General features: G+C 44.7%; 2 long non-coding RNA genes and 2 pseudogenes across 2 annotated transcripts; 1 reads left to right on the top strand and 3 right to left on the bottom strand.

Moving 5' to 3' along the window:
- Positions 1 to 9,737, bottom strand: part of LOC144006143 (uncharacterized) — a 37,685-nt pseudogene extending 27,948 nt beyond the window's left edge.
- A 2,436-nt stretch (positions 9,738 to 12,173) lies between these two features.
- On the top strand, positions 12,174 to 13,325 carry LOC144012524 (uncharacterized). The gene is made up of 2 exons (XR_013282141.1): positions 12,174 to 13,112; positions 13,201 to 13,325. It is a non-coding gene; the product is annotated as an uncharacterized LOC144012524 (long non-coding RNA).
- Positions 13,326 to 13,768: 443 nt separating this feature from the next.
- LOC144012535 (uncharacterized) lies at positions 13,769 to 15,041 on the bottom strand. The gene is made up of 3 exons (XR_013282142.1): positions 14,564 to 15,041; positions 14,119 to 14,205; positions 13,769 to 14,037 (listed from the first exon to the last, which is right to left on the bottom strand). It is a non-coding gene; the product is annotated as an uncharacterized LOC144012535 (long non-coding RNA).
- A 2,802-nt stretch (positions 15,042 to 17,843) lies between these two features.
- Positions 17,844 to 20,672, bottom strand: part of LOC144006136 (uncharacterized) — a 38,685-nt pseudogene continuing 35,856 nt past the window's right edge.

Raw genomic sequence — 20,672 nt, 5'->3', positions numbered from 1 at the left:
GTTAAACTAAAGTCACAAATAGGTGTGCTATAATTTTCTGTATAAAAGTTTAAACGTATGCTGAAGGAAAATAGACTAAACTGTGAATTTAGTCGACTAAAATTGGATCAAAACTAAAATACAATCAGAAGACTAAATTATGACTCAAACTTGTTAATTTTAGTCAAAAGACTATAACTAAAACTAAATTAAAATTTATTGTCAAAATTAACACTGGTTGCAACAGCAGTTGAATGTAATAATGCAGTAATCATGACAAAACTGTGACTGTTTTGTAAAAAAAAAAAAAAAAATGTATGTGGGAAACAGGGATATGTATACCGACAAAAAAAATTAATTTGTAGTATTGTACCACCGTTTTAATACAGTCTTATTGTGCACCTAAGTGTTCTTAAAATCGCACACGTCTTGTCAGATACATTGGTATGACTGTCTCATGACTGTATAATCGGCCCCTGTCCGGAATCAACCAATCAAATCAATTTATTTCACTCTTTAAAATAACAGTTGAATTTAATTACTGTGTACAGCAATGAGGACTGCAGTGAATTTTTTTAACGCTATTTAGTAGTGCTAAGCAAGGGAGAGTCATAAGAAGTGTACAAACCTGTTTTGTGTATCACAATTCGAGGCTGCTGGCAAACGTCGTCCAGCGGTTGAAAATGTTGCTCGTTCTCTTCTTTGACTCCAAAGAGTTCCTCCTCGTCCTTTGGTGTCGTTCTCGCCGACATTTTGGCACAATAATGCCAACAAAGTCACACTTGGGTCTCTTCCTGACCACGTGTTGTGTGCTTCTCTTTGTTAGCGGCTAGCGAGCTAAGCTAAACTAAGCTAAGCTAACTCGGCCGAGAAGCATCAACGCGCACCGAGACGAGTTTAAGCACACGCCGACATTTAATAAATGGTGTCGCAGACCTTCAAAATGGTGATGGGAGTCCTGTGTGTTCAGTCCAACACCAAATCAGAAAGAATGAATTAGCAGAGGACGTCTGATGAAACGCGATGTGGCCGCCGGCCACCGCAGTGAGCACGTGAAGAAACGAACGTAGACGTGCGGCGGAAGTCAGGCAGGACACGCCCCCGCTGCGTTACGATTGGCTGCTGGAAATTGTCCGGGGGCTTCCGAGCAAGCATTGTCATCAAGTCATCGGCAGATGTCGCTATTTTTGCTGCAGTTGGAATCGAAACTCTCATTCCCTTTTTCAGTGTTTTGATCCCGATACAATTGTAAAGTTTAAATTGGACTTATTGAAAAGAGCTCCAGTTTATTGTGGTGAATGTGCAGTTTAAAAATTCGCCATCTAAGTTGAACAAGCATTTTGAGGTCAACTGAATGTTTATTATGAGGGATGAGATTTAACCACCAAATGTTATGAGTTTAAAGGCCCAGTCTGCCGGTTTCACGCAGGAAAATGCACTTTTTAAATGCAGGATTGAAACAAACAAATTACTTCTCAATTTACAGATCTGGGCTTCTCTTAATTTCTGGGGTTGATTTTGTCCTATAAACCCCCACCACCCCAGCCTGTATTTTGCAATTTTGTGTTTGGTTTGCTGCGATTGGCTGGCAACCAGTTCAGGGTGTACCCCGCCTACTGCCCAGAGCCAGCTGAGATAGGCGCCAGCCGCAACCCTTGTGAGGAATAAGCGCTCAAGAAAATGGATGGATGGATGTGTTCTGTGGAAAGACAGTGTTTACACCCCTGCAGCCAATCGCAGGGAGGGGGGGGGAGGGGGGGGGGGGGGGGTGTTGCGTGTCGCAAAAGGGGCCCGGTCGAAATTGTCGGCTGCGTGACGTCACTCCCGCGGAAATTTGAAAGCACGCACGTTTTTGTTTTTTTTACGCACTCATTCACACATGTAAGCTTTTGTGAGTGAGTGAGTGAGTGAGTGAGTGAGTGAGTGAGTGAGTGAGTGAAAAGTAATAATACGTGCGTGCTGTCAAAATCCGCATGAGTGACGTCACGCAGCCGACAAATTCACTCATCTCCGTTTGCGGAGCTGGGCGAATCATTGTAAATTAACATTTTAACTTTGCCCTTTGCCTTTGTGAATATCTTAAAACAAAACTAAAACTGACACGACGAGGAGAGGTAGGACTCAGACGCAGGATAAAGGTAGGCCACAAAGGCAATAGGTTTATTTCCGGCCAACAGCTGTCTCCTCTCAACTTGAGAGGAGAAAGGGGAATCAAAAAGTGGAGAACTAAAAACGCTCCACTGGGGAGGAAAAAACAGGCAAAAGGTACAGGGGACAACAAAAAGCGCTCCGCTAGGGAGGAAACAAGGCTCAAGGCACAAGGGGTAACTAAAGGCGCTCCGCTGTGGAGGATAAGGCACAAAAACAAGGCAAGACAATAAGGCACCGGGAACAAGGACTCGAGGACTGTGGGACGCTTCCATGCACTGACTGTGACACTTCGGCAACGGAGGGGAGAATGCAGGTGGCTTTTATTGCTGTAGGTGATTGGTGGCAGGTGGTGATAATCATGGGCGGGGACCGGTAATTAGTGAGCGGCAGGAAGGGCAAGTGACCTGGGGTGAGAGGAGAGTTAGATTTTCAGGGTAAAACAGGAAACATGAACACAAAGATAAAAGCATGGGCCGTCACGCCGGTGGCGGCGTGACAGTACCCCCCCCTCAATGGCCGGCTCTTGACGGCCCTTCAACATAAAAAGTCCAAAAAACAAGGGCGGGCGGAAGGGGGCACGGAGGCGGGAACACGGCCCACCCATCCGTCCCAGACAAGAGGCAGTTCAGGAGGGCGTCCCCGACGCCAGACGAGAGTCCCGTCGGGGCCGTTCAGGATGTTCCAGATAACAGACTTTATTTTAACGAAAGATCAGGTTCGGAAGGTACCACGGGAATCTCGTGGACCGGTTTGACTTGGTAGACTTGGCAGACTTGGCGAGGCGTGGCAAACGTGGCAGACTTGGCATGGCAGGCTTGGCAGACTTGGCGAGGCGTGGCAGACTTGGCGTGGCAGGCTTGGCAGACTTGGCGAGGCGTGGCAGACTTGGCGTGGTAGGCTTAGCAGACTTGGCGAGTTGTGGCAGGCTTGGCGAGGCGTGGCAGGCTTGGCCGACCTGGCGTGGCGTGGACGGCTTTGGCGTGGACAGCTTTGGCGAAGACGGCTTTGGCGAGGACGGCTTTGGCGAGGACGGCTTTGGCGAGGACGGCTTTGGCGTGGACGGCGTGATGCAGTGACTTGGCATGACGTGATGCAGAGACTTGGCGTGACGTGATGCAGAGACTTGGCGTGGCTTAGGGTCTTCGAGCTGCGCCCGGCGAGGCTCGGGGGCTTGAGGCGGCGCCCGGCGAGGCTCGGGGGCTTGAGGCTGCGCCCGGCGAGGCTCGGGGGCGAGAGGCTGCAGCAGGCGAGGCTCAGGGGTAAGAGGCTGCAGCACGCAAGGTTCAGGGGCGAGAGGCTCAAGAGTCACCAGGTTGACTGCGGCTGAGGATGCACTGGTCGCTGATTGGTCCAAGACGTGTTCCATACAGTCTTTTCCCCATTCCAGTACGTTCCCGGAGTTCCAGTCGATTCGGGGGTTGTGTTGACGTAGCCAAGGGTGTCCCAGAACCAAAGTGGGAGACGAAGCATGGATTACGTGGAAACGGAGATTTTCGATGTGTTGTCCAATTCGTACTTCCAGGGGTTCGGTGATCTTGGTGATGCTGAAGAGCTCCTTGCCATTCAGGGCTCTGGCCTGGATGGTCCGGGGAAGGGGTTCGGTGGTGGCTCGTACTTGCTTAACGAGGCCCCAGTCCAGGAGGCTCTCGTCGGAACCGGAGTCGATGAGGGCTGGCATGTCAATGGTCATAGCATGGTGGCGTATCTGGGCTTGCGTGATTCTTTGTGTCTTAGCAGGTCGGGGTGACAGGAAACTCACCGCTGAACCTTTTTTCGCGGTGCAAGTTCCCACCAGATGACCAAGTTCACCACAGTAGAAGCAGCGGCCTTCTTGGCGGCGACACTGTCGCTCCTCGGTGGTTAACTGGGCCCGACCAAGCTGCATGGGTTCCTCCTCGACGTTACGCACTTCCCTTGGCGCTGGTCGGGGAGGCAAGATGAGCTGTGGCATTTCTGTTTCCATTGGCGGTGAAAAGGGGGTTGGTTCTACCCTTCTATGGTGCCCGCTGGACTTGGTCAACTCTCGTCGGCGATGATCAGCACGAATCGCTAGGGAGATCAGAGCATCCAAGTCGGTTGGAAGGTCCACGGGAATCAGGAGTTCTTGTATGGCGGGTGAGAGTCCTTTCAGAGAGTGGTCCTGTAATGCTGTGGAGTTCCAGCCACTGTTTGTGGCCAAGGTGCGAAAGCGGATTGCGTAATCGCTGACGGGTTCTTTGCCTTGTTGGAGCCGGCTCAATGCTCGTGCCTTCCCTCGGTCATTGTTGTCGGGATCAAAGACCTGGCGCAAGGCGGCTTGAAAATCCTGTACATTTTGGCAGACCGAGGAGCCCCTGGCCCATTCCGCGGTTGCCCAGGTTTTGGCCCGTCCAGTCAGGTGGGACACCATGAAGGCTACCCGGGACCTAGCTGTGGAAAATGCCTGTGGTGAGTGTTCAAAATGGATGTCACACTCCGTGAGAAAAGTCTGACATTGTCCAGGTTCACTGGAGTATCGTTCTGGGGAGGCCAGTCTCAATCCTACCCAGGTGAATGACGTGGTCGGGACAGAGAGTTCGGGGAGGGGGAGCTGTCCGGTGGGGGCTGGAGCTCGACGCCGCGTTTGGCTCACCAATTCGTGGACCTGGCTCGACAGCTCCTCCAGCTGCGAAATCACGGCTTGCTGAACCTTTTTCATGGTTGGCAAGCCGGACCTCAAAGCTCTGCATCGTAGCCTCGACCTTTCCTGCTGGGTCCATGCTGGCCGAAGTGTACTGACACGACGAGGAAAGGTAGGACTCAGACGCAGGATAAAGGTAGGCCACAAAGGCAACAGGTTTATTTCCGGCCAACAGCTGTCTCCTCTCTACCTGAGAGGAGAAAGGGGAATCAAAAAGTGGAGAACTAAAAACGCTCCACTGGGGAGGAAAAAACAGGCAAAAGGTACAGGGGACAACAAAAGGCGCTCCACTAGGGAGGAAAAAAGGCTCAAGGCACAAGGGGTAACTAAGGGCGCTCCGCTGGGGAGGACAAGGCACGAAAATAAGGCAAAACAACAAGGCAACGGGAACAAGGACTCAAGGACTGTGGGACGCTTCCATGCACTGACTGTGACACTTCGGCAACGGAGGGGAGAATGCAGGTGGCTTTTATTGTGTGTCTTGATTGGTGGCAGGTGTTCATAATCATGGGCGGGGACCGGTGATTATGGAGCGGCAGAAATGGTAAGTGACCTGGGGTGATAGGAGAGTTAGGATTTTCAAAGTAATACAGGAAACATGAACACAAAGATAAAAGCATGGGCCGTCACGCCGGTGGCGGCGTGACACTGCCACCGAGGAGATTTCCAACCACCTCAGTGACTTTGGCCCCGGAGATAGGAAAGCCCACCTCAGAGTCGCCAGACTGCTTCCTTCAAAGGAAGACGTCTTGGTGCAATTGAGATCTTCGAAGTATTCCCCCCACCGACTCACGACGTCCCGAGTCGAAGTCAGCAGCACACCATCTCCATTATACACAGTGTTAATGGTGAACTGCTTTCCTCTCATGAGACGCCGGATGGTGGACCAGAATTTCCTCAAAGCCATCCGGAAGTCATTTTCCATGGCCTCAAACGAACTCCTCCCATGTCCGAGTTTTTGCCTCAGCGACCGCCGAAGGCGCGTTCCGCTTGGCCAGCCGGTAACTGTCTGCTGCCTCCGCAGTACCACAGGCCAAAAAGGCCCGATAGGACTCCTTTTTCAGCTTGGGCATGCCTTACTGCTGGTGGTTCGCGGATTGTCGCCGTGACAGGCACCGACTACCTTATGGCCGCAGCTCCGATCGGCTGCCTTAACAATGGAGGCGCGGAACATAGCCCCCTCGGAACCCTCTCCTCCCCCGGGACAAGTTCTGCCAGAGGGAGGCGTTGAAACTCTTTCTGACAGGGGATTCCGCCAGACGTTCCCAGGAAACCCTCACAATACGTTTGGGTCCGCCAGGTCGGACCGGCATCTTCCCCCACCATCGGAGCCAACACACTACCATGCGGCCACAAATCCAATGACACGACTACAAAGTCGATCATGGAACTCCTAGCCGAGCGTGTCCTGGTGCCAAGTACACATATGGACACCCCTATGTTTGAACATGGTGTTCATTTTGGACAATCCGTGATGAGCACAGAAGTCCAAAAGCAAAACACCACTCGGGTTCTGACCGGGAGGGCTGTTCCTCAAAATGACGTCGCGCCCTGTCTCACTGTCATTGCCCTGGTGAGCGTTGAAGTCCCCGGGGAAGCACTCTCCAGCACACCCTCTTGGGACTCCAAAAAGGGTGGGTACTCTGAACTGCTGTTTGGTGCATATGCACAAACAACAGTCAGGACCCGTCACCCCACCTGAAGGCGGAGGCAGGCTACCCTCTCATCTACCGGGGTGTACCCCAATGTACTGGCGCTGAGCCGGGGGGCAATAAGAACGCCCACAACTGCTCTGTGCCTCTCACTGTGGGCAACTCCAAGAGTGGGAGAGAGTCCATCCCCTCTTGATAGGACTGGTACCAGAGCCCAAGCCATGTGTGGAGGACAGTCCGACTATGTCTCGTCGGAACTTCTCTGCCTCACACACCAGCTCAGGCTCCTTCCCTGCCAGAGGTGACATTCCATGTCCCAAGAGCCAGCTTCTGCAGCTGGGGGTCGGTCCGCCAAGGTCTCCTCCCATGGCTGCCACCCAGCCTCCACTGCACCCGACCCCTGTGGCCCCTCCCACCGGTGGTGAGCCCATGGGAAGGTGATACAGTATCTGATATGTTATTGATATATATATATATATATATATATATATATATATATATATATATATATATATATATATATATGTATATGTATATATATATATATATATATATATATGCAACATTTATTTGTACTGCAAGTAATACAAATGACTTTTGGCCAGTTTTTGTCATCTGCGGTTCTCACACTTTCCTTCAGCAAAGTTTTGACGCAACACTTACCTTCCAATGAAGGTAAAATGTTCGTGATGACTGATGATGACAAGCCATTGAAGTCAAGGAGGCGGACCTCAGAGCCAAGGAGTAAGTTGAGGGCAGGTACCAACTGACTCCTTATTTGTAGGGAGGGCACTAATGCTGATTGGCTAGGGATGTAAGGTATTGCCACACACTTCCCACCAGGGGGAGCATCATCTCATCAGCGCCACACTCAGAAGTACAAGTGCAATTGCATTGTACTGTCGCTTCTCTTAATGTGATCATTTTTGTCGGAACGCCGCCTGTGAGTCGCAGCAGTGGCCGGAAACGGAGCTGGTGTGTGAAGCCCGGAAGTCCAGGTGGCATCTACTCCATTTGATTTGTATTTTGATTTCAAAATGTGATGAAAGGTTGTTTGACGACAAGAACAATCTGCCTGCAGAGGCAAAAGTGCCACATGAACAGAAATTATATTACTACATGCAAAATGAAAGAATCAAAACCAGGTATGGACACAATTTTGTTCTGATGTCATCTGAATATTGTATGCTAATCATGTCAAAATTGTTACATAGAAAGATAAAATGTGCAAAATGCACTAGCAGATGGCGTGTTAGCTAGCACGGAGCTGTGGTGGTTGAGTTAGCAACAAAGAGTAGGACATTTGCGTCAATACTTTTCAGTGACAACACTGTTCAACAAAATTTTTTAATCGCAGATGGCTTTGTGTGTCTGAACGTATTGTCGACGCTTATTTGTGGAAAATTGCAAGGTGGCTTTATTTCTATTTCATACACAAGCCAACTCAATGTGCTTCACACAAGCAAATACACAACACCTACAAACATCAACAAACGACCATTAACAACATTTAGAAGCAAACAAAAATAACTTCCTAAATTACGTACAAAAAAAACATACATTGACATTTAAACACATTAACAGCAAACATTTAATATTTACAGGTTGAGTAGTTTTGAAAGCATTACATTTACACTTTTAAGATGCACTGACACTTTTAAAGCACACCAGTCTCACTTCCCTTCATTTTTTGAAGCTTCAAAGATGGCTGCCATTCTCACCAGCAGACTCGTGTCTCTCAGCAAGCTTTTTAGAAGAGAATCTTTTAGCACAAACACTGCAACTGAATGGTTCCTTCCCACCATGTGTTCTTGTGTGCTTTCTTAAATTTGACATGGAAGAGAAGCTTTTTCCACAATCTGAGCAGGAATACGGTTTCTCTCCAGTGTGTGTTTTTGCATGTGCTGTTAAAGAATTGGTGGAAGCAAAGCTTTCCACACATTTTGTGCATGAATATGGTTTCTGTCCCGTGTGTGTGTTCTTATGTGGCTTCTTAATTCAGACTTGGCAGGGAAGCTTTTGCCACAGGCTGAGCAAGAAAAAGGTTTTTCCCCAGTGTGTGTTCTTGAATGTAATGTTAAATGTGACTTCTGAGAGAAGCTTTTGCCACAGTGGGTACAAGCAAAAAGTTTTTTTCCAGTGTGTCTTCTTGTATGTATCGTGAAGTCTGACTTCGAAGAGAAGCTTTTACCACAGTCTGAGCAAGAAAAAGGTTTCTCGCCACTATGGATTCTTGTATGTGTTGTTAAAGCTGACTTCTGAGAGAAGCTTTTGCCACAATCTAAACAAGAAAAAGGTTTTTCCCCAGTGTGTCTTCTTGTATGTGTTGTTAAATCTGACTTCCAAAAGAAGCTTTTGCCACAATCTAAACAAGAAAAAGGTTTTTCCCCAGTGTGTGTTCTTGTATGTGTTGTTAAATCTGACTTCCGAAAGAAGTTTTTGCCACAATCTGAGCAAGAAAAAGGTTCCTCGCCAGCGTGTCTTCTTGTATGTATTGTGAAATCTGACTTCCAAGAGAAGCTTTTGCCACAATCTAAACAAGAAAAAGGTTTTTCCCCAGTGTGTCTTCTTGTATGGGTTGTTAAAGCTGACTTCCAAGAGAAGCTTTTGCCACAATCTAAACAAGAAAAAGGTTTTTCCCCAGTGTGTCTTCTTTTATGCCTTGTTAAAGCTGACTTCCGAGAGAAGCTTTTGCCACAATCTAAACAAGAAAAAGGTTTTTCCCCAGTGTGTCTTCTTGTATGTGTTGTTAAAGCTGACTTCTGAGAGAAGCTTTTGCCACAGTCTGAGCAAGAAAAAGGTTTCTCGCCACTATGGATTCTTTTATGTGTTGTTAAATGTGACTTCCAAGAGAAGCTTTTGCCACAGTCTGAGCAAGAAAAAGGTTTCTCGCCACTATGGATTCTTTTATGTGTTGTTAAATGTGACTTCCAAGAGAAGCTTTTGCCACAATCTAAACAAGAAAAAGGTTTTTCCCCAGTGTGTCTTCTCAAGTGAATTTTCAAACTTCCTTTTGAACTCAATGTTTTCCCACAGTGAGAACATTCGCAGGATTTGTCGTCAGTGTGACACGACCTATCATCAGCAGCATGTTCATCATTACCATCCAGATCATCATCATAAGAAGAAAGGGACCTTATGTCATCACTTTTTGCTTTTGATGATCCCCAGTGGTCTGCATCACTTTCTGGAATCATGTTTTGAGGATTTAAGATCCTGTTTGGAGGCTCCGCCCCTCTGCCCTCCTCACTCTCACCCTTGACTTCATCTTCACTCTTTAAAGGGGCGAAGGTCATTGGTGACTTGGTGACGTCATCCTCAACCTCCTCCTCTTTGACACGAACGGGCTTTTCTTCCTCTTCGATGTAAGGATGTTCTTCCTCCTCTTTAACATTCGGAGGCTTCATGTCCTCTTGGTCAGGACGAAGATATTTCTCAGCGACGTCTGCAGGACACAAGAAGACAAACACACATTTGGGTTGGTCAAGTCAAATTTCAAGCGTGAGATGATGTGCATTATTGTTTCTACAGTGCACCTCGACTTGGGGCCACCGCACACTCGGATTGGCCCATCCCAAAAAAACAAAAAGAAAAAGGAAAAAAAGTATTGGCCTTGTTAAAAATCTGACAGCCGATATAAGGTCAAATCTAAAACCATTTTAATCTCTCTATTGATTGAAGCCGACTAAATTGAGTTGAGTTGATATTGTCCATCCGCATACATTTAAACTTTTACATAGAAAATTAAAACACCTATTTGTAACCATAGTTAGGCTGGAAGACCCCTACTTCCACATGATTCATCCCATTCTCATCTTTCCAATTTAAACATATTCCAAATATTCACGCCTTACCCACAATTCACTATTTTGTACCCTACGCCTGCCCTCAGCGGCAGCCATCTTGGCCAATTGATTTGGTACACCAGGGATTCTCGCCAGGAAATGCCCCGGCTTGAATAGGAAGTGACCTGACTTCAACAGGAAATGACTTGTTTTCAACAGGAATGACCTGGAAGTGACCTGATTTCAATAGGAAGTGACCTGTTGATTTGAACAGGAAGTTACCCAGAAATGGCCAAAAATCAACAGGAAGTGACCTGATTTCAACAGGAAATGACCCGGAAATGGCCTAAAATCAACAGAAAGTGACCCAGAAGTGGCATCAAATCAACAGGAAGCAACACGATTTCAACAGGAAGTGACCTGATTTCAATAGGAAGTGACCCGGAAATGGCATAAAATGAACAGGAAGTGACCCAGAAGTGGCTTCAAATCAACAGTAAGTGACACAATTTCAACAGAAAGTGACCTGATTTCAATAGGAAATGACCTGAAATCAACAGGAAGTGACACAATTTCAACAGAAAGTGACCTGCTTTAAATAGGAAGTGACCTGAAATCAACAGGAACTGACTTGTTTTCAACAGGAAGTGACCCGGAAGTGACCTGATTTCAATAGGAAGTGACCTGTTGATTTGAACAGGAAGTGACCCAGAAATGGCCAAAAATCAACAGGAAGTGACCTGATTTCAACAGGAAGTGACCCGGAAATAGCCTAAAATCAACAGAAAGTGACCCAGAAGTGGCATCAAATCAACAGGAAGCAACACGATTTCAACAGGAAGTGACCTGATTTCAATAGGAAGTGAGCAGGAAATGGCATAAAATGAACAGGAAGTGACTCAGAAGTGGCTTTAAATCAACAGGAAGTGACACAATTTCAACAGGAAGTGACACCATTTCAACAGAAAGTGACCTGATTTCAATAGGAAGTGACCTGAAATCAACAGGAACTGACATGTTTTCAACAGGAAGTGACCCGGAAGTGACCTGATTTCAATAGGAAGTGACCTGGAAGCGACTTAGAATCAACAGGAAGTGGCCCGATTTCAACAGGAAGTGACCTATCAATAGGAAGTAGCCCAATTTCAACAGGAAGTGACCTATCAATAGGAAGTAGTCCAATTTCAACAGGAAGTGGCCCAATTTCAACAGGAAGTGACCTACCAATAGGAAGTAGTCCAATTTCAACAGGAAGTGGCCCGATTTCAACAGGAGGTGACCTATCAATAGGAAGTAGTCCAATTTCAACAGGAAGTGACCTGATTTCAACAGAAAGTGAGCCTTACTCCAGTCCTCAATTTTTCCTCCATTAATTAATTCACTCATTAATTGACCTTAATTAAGCGCAACCGCTTCATTCCATTTTCACGTGTCGTCTTGTGCGCAGTTCACATATATGCCCATATGAACTCGGCCCTTATTTGCAAAACGGAATCGATTGTCATTGACTCCCGTCTTCGTGAATGTTACAGTTGCAACCAGTGATATTTTTGTCGCCGAAATATTTACATGATAATTTTCGTGACTAATTGTTTTTCCCGACGAAAATTAAATGAAAACTAAAATAGAAGCCATTCATTCAGACAATAACTATGATTAAAATTGACTGACAATTTCGTCAATGACTAAAATGAAAATGAAAACAACACAGTCGTGAAAATTCACACAATCCAATCGGAATGAATGAGAAAAGAACCACTCAAAAAATGTTGTGTTCACTGCACGTTAACTCAACTCAACTTTATTTATAAAGCGCTCTAAGAACAGTCATTGCTGTATACAAAGTGCTGTACATAAACATAAATTGTGCAGCTGTAAGATTAATCTCAAGCAATTTAAATTATGCACTTTTTCTTATTCAGGTGAAAAGTTACATTATAGGTCGCTTGCACGTGTCGTCACTTCCGCCTCGGATTTCTCGTAGTCGCCATGCTGGGTGGCCTCCATTTACGTAGCGATTCGGTCTAACACGTATCTATCACGTTTGTTGTCTGCGTTTAAAATGGTACATTGTTGCTGCATCGTTGGCTGTTCGAACAAAGCCAAGGGGGAAAATGGTCGGCCTTTCTTCCGAATTCCGAAAATAATTAGGAACCAGGGCCTGGAGACAGAGGAGTGCGGACTCCGGAGGGAAGTCGTTACTTTGGGCTCGTGTGTGCAGCGATCACTTTGTGAGCGGTAAGCTTGTTTACCTTTATTTAATTTAATGCATGAGGATTAATAACGTTTCGACCGCGCATATATGGGCAAGTTGCTTATGTTTTGGATTCATGAGCAAGCAAGTTCGGTAGTACAAGCTGGCTAGCGGACGTTAGCCGAAAGCTAACATCGAACATTTTCACCCAAGTAGTGCCAGTGCAAAGTGTTTACTGCTGAAATTGGATTGATTAGTCTTGGGCTCTTAATGCCGATAACATGTATTTTTTGGTGGCAAAATGTAAACTTGGAAAAAAGAGACAGAAGGGGGTGATGCAAGTAAACAGACCCCCGGTAGCCTACACATCATGCTAAAGAACTTATTCACGGCCACCCTACTGCGGCAAAATAACCAGTCTTTCCATATTTTATTTGTTTATATATTTGTTTATTTTAACAGGTCGCCCTGCGCCCGTTTTTCTGTCCAATCATCCCGACTGGGCTCCAACATTAAAGTTGGGTCCCAAGTTACATCTATGTCTCAGCCCAGTCGGTGCCAAGATATGAACGTGCACAGGAGAGACAAGCAAAGAAAAGACGACTCGAAGTGGCAGAGAGTTTGTTGCAGTTATGCAGCCAGATGGCTCCAGTAACCTGTACCCTCAAGTACTGCTGACATCATTGACTCTGGTATGCCACTCAGAATTCATTACATGATATATTGTATGATGAGTGAATGTATGTGTTTGTTTGTGTGTGTGTTTTATTATTTCTTTAGGGATCTCATGCCACACCGACTTGATTGCCAATGACATGATGGAAACGAAGGCGAGCATCAAAGCATTGGAGGAGGACAACATGCGACTGTTTGTTTGGAGCTAATAAAGGCAGCGATTATACAAATTCTATTGTTGGGTTTGTTTACAAAGCTATACATAATACAAATGACAGGATTTGACTCAATGTGCAATATGGTCCCTCTTAAAGTAATGGCATAAATCTCTATTATTTCTAAAAGCACAAAAAATGAAGTGAATAATGATTCGATGTAGTAATTTCAGGGATAAAATTGAACTGTTGATTAATGTAGTTTATTTTAGCACAGGTGCCTACCATCCTGAGATGACGGTATGATGTAATGTTGATGGGGTACGCAATGACTTTCATTATACTATGTACAGAGGAAAAAGTTGCTCTCTTTTAAATGTGTTTAATGTAAGACAAGTACCAGTACTGTGTTACAGTTTTCCCAATAATCCTTGTTTCACACTTGTCACAAAACCACTGTCCTTTTGGTAGTCTAGATTGGCACACTTCAAGTGATATCATTTGATTTTTCAATCTGCTGCAGCACAAAAAACTACTTTATTCCGCATCTTTGAAGTACATGAGCAAGTGGTAGGTGACAGCGGCTGAGCAGGAACACTGGAAGTCCACTGCTGATCTAGTAAATGCTCTCCCGAGCAGTTCAGGTAAGGAGGGGATTTTGGAAAAAAAAACACTGGCTTTTCCAGCTGGCCAAAACGAGCGATCTGGGTGGACTCGCTCAATCACACTTTGTCCACACCACAAAGCCGCAGAAGTCCCGTCCAGTTAAACTCATCTGTGCCTGAATCTGAAAATATTACAAACATTGTAATGAAAATATGAAACATAGAATTAAATAAGAAACTACAAAAAGTGACACCATACATACCTGGTAATAATATTGGTGTTGTCGTGACAAGTGATGGGAATTGTTGCCATCCGGCACCAGACAGAAATTGGGTGTTGTGACAGCCTCCTTAACCGTGAGATCATAAGAAAAGCTGTCAGTATGCTCAGTAGTTACCATGAACACGTTTTATTGTGCTGGAAACTGAAACTAAAAATACGTCCTCTGAGAGTGGTTAACCTTAACCATTTAGAATAAGTTAAGTAACATGTAACTAGTGAAAGGGTAGCATTAAATTTAAGCCACGGGGAGGCTGTGCATAGTTACTTTTTATTCTTATACGCTCTGCCATATTTGCCTGTTATAAAATTATTAGAAAAACTACATCAGGTAAACCCAGCTGTGCATGTAAACACAATAACAGGAAGCCTGAGAACAAATCAACATTTTTGTGTGCAGAATTACCAACACCATGTGGTTTACTTACGTGCAACCGTTTCTTCTGATGCGATGTTAAAGTTTACACTCTGTATCCACCCGCTTACAAAATAATTGTAAGCCTCCAGGGATTTGTTGGCGTGTTATGGAGCATGTTGTCAACACGAGGTAGTGAAAGATGTCCAGAGATGTCACATTTGGCCAGCAAGCTTTCTCCGTCAAAAAAAAAAAAATCACCCTTGGTCAGGACGTAATTAGGATCAATCCCGCCACACAGAGACACCTTCTGCCTGTATCGTTGTTTTTGATCTTCCGGAAAATCGTGAAAATACTGCGAAAATGACAGGTTGATAAGCTCTACCGTGTAACTCGCGAGTGTACCTTGTGAACCGGCGGACTCCCAATATGGCGCCCGAAGAAAAAATTCCCATGATGCATTACGATGTGCAAGCGACCTATTGTCAGTTGAACATGATTCATTGAAACAATAAAGACACCATTGTATGAAATGTGTCTTGCGTGTTAAACTAAAGTCACAAATAGGTGTGCTATAATATTCTGTATAAAAGTTTAAACGTATGCTGAAGGAAAATAGACTAAACTGTGAATTTAGTCGACTAACATTGGATCAAAACAAATACAATCAGAAGACTAAATTATGACTCAAACTTGTTAATTTTAGTCAAAAGACTATAACTAAAACTAAATTAAAATTTCTTGTCAAAATTAACACTGGTTGCAACAGCAGTGGAATGTAATAATGCAGTAATCATGACAAAACTGTGACTTTTTTGTAAAAAAAAAAAAAAAAAAATGTATGTGGGAAACAGGGATATGTATACCGACAAAAAAAATTAATTTGTAGTATTGTACCACCGTTTTAATACTTAGTCTAAACTAAATTAAAATTTCTTGTCAAAATTAACACTGGTTGCAACAGCAGTGGAATGTAATAATGCAGTAATCATGACAAAACTGTGACTGTTTAGTAATATATATATATATATATATATATATATATATATATATATATATATGGGAAACAGGGATATGTATACCGACAAAAAAAATTAATTTGTAGTATTGTACCACCGTTTTAATACAGTCTTATTGTGCACCTAAGTGTTCTTAAAATCGCACACGTCTTGTCAGATACATTGGTATGACTGTCATGACTGTATAATCGGCCCCTGTCCGGAATCAACCAATCAAATCAATTTATTTCACTCTTTAAAATAACAGTTGAATTGAATTACTGTGCACAGTAATGCGGACTGCAGTGAATTTTTTTTAACGCTATACAGTAGCAAGGGAGAGTCATAAAAAAAAGTGTACAAACCTGCTGCGTGTAGCACAATTCGAGGCTGCTCGCAAACATCGTCCAGCAGGTGAAAATGTTGCTCGTCCTCTTCTTTTACTCCAAAGAGTTCCTCCTCGTACTTTGGTGTCGTTCTCGCCGACATTTTGGCACAATAATGCCAACAAACTCACACTTGGTCTCTTCCTGACCACGTGTTGTGTGCTTCTCTTTGTTAGCGGCTAGCAAGCTAAGCTAAGCTAAGCTAAGCTAAGCTAAGCTAAGCTAACTCGGCCGAGAAGCATCAACGCGCACCGAGACGAGTTTAAACACACGCCGACATTTAATAAACGGTGTCGCAGACCTTCAAAATGGTGATGGGAGTCCTGTGTGTTCAGTCCAACACCAAATAAGAAAGAATGAATTCGCAGAGGACGTCTGATGAAACGCGATGTGGCCGCCGGCCACGGCAGTGAGCACGTGAAGGAAAAGTAGACGTGCGGCGGAAGTCAGGCAGGACACGCCCCCGCTGCGTTACGATTGGCTGCTGGAAATTGTCCGGGGGCTTCCGAGCAAGCATTGTCATCAAGTCATCGGCAGATGTCGCCATTTTTGCTGCGGTTGGAATCGAAAGTCTCATTCCCTTTTTCGGTATTATTATACAATTGTAAAGTTTAAATTTGATTGATGAAAAAAAAAAAAAAAAAAAAAAAAAAAGTTCCATTTTTTTGTGGTGAATGTGCAGTTTAAAAATTCGCCATCAAAGTTGAGATAGGAGAGCCCACCTCAGATTCGCCATTTTGAGGTAATCTGACGTGTCGCAAACAGGGCAGAGCGAAATTGTCGGCTGCGTGACGTCACTCCCGCAGCAATTTGAAAGCACGCATGGATTTTTTTTCCCACTCACTCATTTACACATGTAAGCGTCTGTGAGTGAGTTAGTGAATACTACTACTACTTCTACTAATACTAATACTAATAAAAATACGTACGGGCTGTCAAAACCCGCGAGAGTGACGTCACGCAGCCGACAAATTCGCCCGGCTCCGTTTGCGACAATCATTGTAAATTAACATTTTAACCTTGCCCTTTGTCTTTGCAAATACCTTAAAACCAAAACTAAAATATATAAAAATGCAAAAAATAAATAAATCTTGAGCAATAGCTTTGCAAATTATTTACCAAGGAGCGTGAGAGGTGGGTCAACCACCACAGCCCCACAACATTCAGAGTCTTTAGGAATTCCGGGCGGATCTCATCCAACCCCGGGGCCCTGCCACCGAGGAGATTTCCAACCACCTCAGTCACTTTGACCCCGGAGATAGGAGAGCCCACCTCAGATTCGCCAGACTGCTTCCTCAAAGGAAGACGTGTTGGTGCAATTGAGATCTTCTAAGTATTCTTCCCACCGACTCACGACGTCCCTAGTCGAAGTCAGCAGCACACCATCTCCATTATACACAGTGTTAATAGTGAACTGCTTTCCTCTCCTGAGACGCCGGATGGTGGACCAGAATTTCCTCGAAGCCGTCCGGAAGTCATTTTCCATGACCTCAAACGAACTCCTCCCATGTCCGAGATTTTGCCTCAGCGACCGCCGAAGGCGCGTTCCGCTTGGCCAGCCGGTAACTGACAGCTGCCTCCGCAGTACCACAGGCCAAAAAGGCCCGATAGGACTCCTTCTTCAGCTTGACAGCATCCTGACCACTGGTGGTTTGAGGATTCTCGCCGCGACAGGCACCAACCACCTTACGGCCGCAGCTCCGATTGGCCGCCTCAACAATGGAGCCTCTTCGAGCTATGCCCGGCGCTCCCCATCTCCAGAGGTGGGTGCGTGTAAATATACACAAACATACACACATACTTAGTGTCAAGGTGTGGGGGTGTTGGAGGTAGGACCCAAATGCAGGGAGCAACAAAAACAGGGCAAGGCAGGGATGCAAGTAAAAAAGGGGATTTAATTAACAAAAAATGTAAACAAGGGACTATGGAAAAAAATCAACAAGATCAAAAACAAACACAAGGCATGGAAAAGAGGGACATGAACATGAACAGGCACAATGACTCCCCCAAGAACCGAACGGAAAACAGGGGACTAAATACACACAGGCTAATTGACAATGACTAGACACAGCTGGGCAAGACACAAGTGGCAAGGGAAGCTGATTGGTGGATACACTGGGAAGGGAAGACACACTCAGGTGGACGTGGTTTGACATAACGGGACAAGGGAAGAGACAAGGAACACATGACAAACAACCAAAAACACCAAAAGAAACAAAATCCCACCCCCCACAAAACCAAAACATGACACTTAGTATGAAAAGTCTCAAAATCAGGGAGGGATTAAATATTTCCTACACTCTTGTTTTTAATTCAAAATCACTGACACTTTTACAGCACACCAGACTCACTTCCCTTCATTTTTTTAAGCTTCAAAGATGGCTGCTATTGTCACCGGCACACTCGTGTCTCTCTGCAAGCTTTTTACGAGAGAATCTTTTAACACAAACACTGCAACTGAATGGTTCCTTCTCAGTTCTCACTATACGGGTTTTTCCACCGTCGGAACTTTTGGATAACTTTTCAGTTGACCTTGGTAAAATTCAGTTTAGGTGTTTTTCCACCAACAACAATTACCAGGTTAATTTTTTTTTTTTTTTTTTATTTAACCTTTATTTAACCAGGATAGTCCCGTTGAGATTAAGAACCTCTTTTTCAAGGGAGTCCTGGCCAAGAGGCAGCAAAACAGTTTATATTACAGTTACAAATAAAAGTTTCACTTACAATCACATAAAAATTATATAAAACAGTTACAAATCAATGAGGCCGTCTCAAGTGCTCTTAATCTGGATCTAAAATCGTTCAATGAAACAAGTTCCGTTAGTTTCCAGTCCTTTTGCAACATGTTCCATGCAGAAGGGGCAGAGAAGACAAAAGCCTTTTTCCCCAGCTCAGTGCGGGCAAATGGAACAGAGAGCAACAAAAGATCATTGGAACGCAGACCATAAGAATCAACACTTTTCAATGTGATTAAATTACAAATATAAGAGGGCAGCAGTCCAAGAATAGCCTTGTAAATAAAAAAGTACCAGTGAGTCAACCTCCTGGTGGACAAAGGAGGCCATCCCACTCGAGAGTACAGTTGACAGTGATGGGTCAAGGCTCTACAATTTGTAACAAACCTCAAAGCAGCATGATATACAGAGTCAATCTTACTCAGACACTGAGCTGAAGCATTCATATACAACACATCCCCATAATCTAAAACAGATAAAAAGGTTGGTGACAAGACGCTTTTTGACCTTAAAAGAAAAACAACATTTATTCCGAAATAAGAAACCCAATTTTAGTTTGAGTTTCTTCACGAGGTTCTCAACATGGGGTTTAAAAGTCAAAGTGTCGTCAAGCAAAATACCAAGATACTTATATGTATGAACCACCTCTATTTCATTTCCCTCCCCTCCCTCATTTCCCTCATTTCCCTAATTAAATTCCCCAGGTGGCATCCAAGTGCTATCTCGGCAGCAGGGTCTTGCTGAGCCAGGCAGGAACTTTGAGGGGGCGGGCTGCAATGTCCACGGCTGATTGGTCAAATTTGGGGGCGTTGTTTTTACATCAGCTGGGCTCAATCAAACTCATTTGAATTAATTACCGAGAACTCAAAGACGTCGTGGAAACACAATTCTAACTTCCCAGCTGAACTTTTACAACCAAGAACTCCCTTTCCCCAAAACTCAAAGTTCCTGGTCTTGCTGGTGTCAAAGCAGCTCATGTGTTCTTGTGTGTTTTCTTAAATTTGACATGTAAGAGAAACTTCTTCCACAATCTGAGCAGGAATACGGTTTCTCTCCTGTGTGGCTTCTTATGTGTCTTTTTAAATATCCTTTGTGAAGGAAACTTTTTCCACAGCATGAGCAAGAAAAAGGTTTCTCGCCAGTGTGTCTTCTTGTATGTGTTATTAAATCTGAGTTGTGAGAGAAGCATTGACCACAAACTGAGCAAGAAAAGGGTTTTTCCCCAGTGTGTGTTCTTGCATGTGCTGTTAAATGTGACTTCCGCGCGAACCTTTTGGCACAGTTTGTACAAGCAAAAGGTTTTTCCCCAGTGTGCGTTCTTGTATGTCTTGTTAAAATTGACTGCTGAGAAAACCTTTTTCCACAGTATGTGCAAGCAAAGGGTTTTTCCCCAGTGTGCCTTCTTGTGTGTGTTTTTAAATCTGACCGCTGAGAAAACCTTTTGCCACAGTGTGTACAAACAAAAGTGTTTTCTCCAGTGTGTCTTCTCAAGTGAATGTTCAAACCTCCTTTTGAACTCATTGTTTTCCCACAGTGAGAACATTCCCAGGATTTGTTGTCAGTGTGACATGACCTCTCACCATCAGGGTGTTCACCATTACCATCCAGATCATAATCATAATCATCATCATCATCATCGTCGTCGTCGTCGTCATCGTCATAATCAAAATCATCATCATCATCATCATGAGAAGAAACGGACCTTGTGTCATCACTTTTTGCTCGTGATGATCCCCAATGGTATGCATCACTTTCTGGAGTCATGTTTTGAGGAGTTGAGATGCTGTTTGGAGGCTCCGCCCTTCTGCCCTCTTCACTCTCACCCTTGACTTCATCTTCACTCTTTAAAGGGGCGAAGGTCATTGGTGACTTGGTGACGTCATCCTCAACCTTCTCTTTTTTGACGCAAAGGGGATTTTTTTCCTCTTTAAAATAAGGATGCTCTTCCTCCTCCTCTTTCACATGAGACTTCAGTTCCTGTTCGTCAGGACGAAGATATTTTTCACCAATGTCTGCAGGACACAAAGAGACAAACCCAAATTTAGGTTGGTCAAGCGTGAGTT

The sequence above is a fragment of the Festucalex cinctus genome, chromosome 1, assembly GCF_051991245.1.
Source record: "Festucalex cinctus isolate MCC-2025b chromosome 1, RoL_Fcin_1.0, whole genome shotgun sequence".
Taxonomy (NCBI): domain Eukaryota; kingdom Metazoa; phylum Chordata; class Actinopteri; order Syngnathiformes; family Syngnathidae; genus Festucalex; species Festucalex cinctus.
This window is presented reverse-complemented; position numbering and strand designations above follow the sequence as displayed.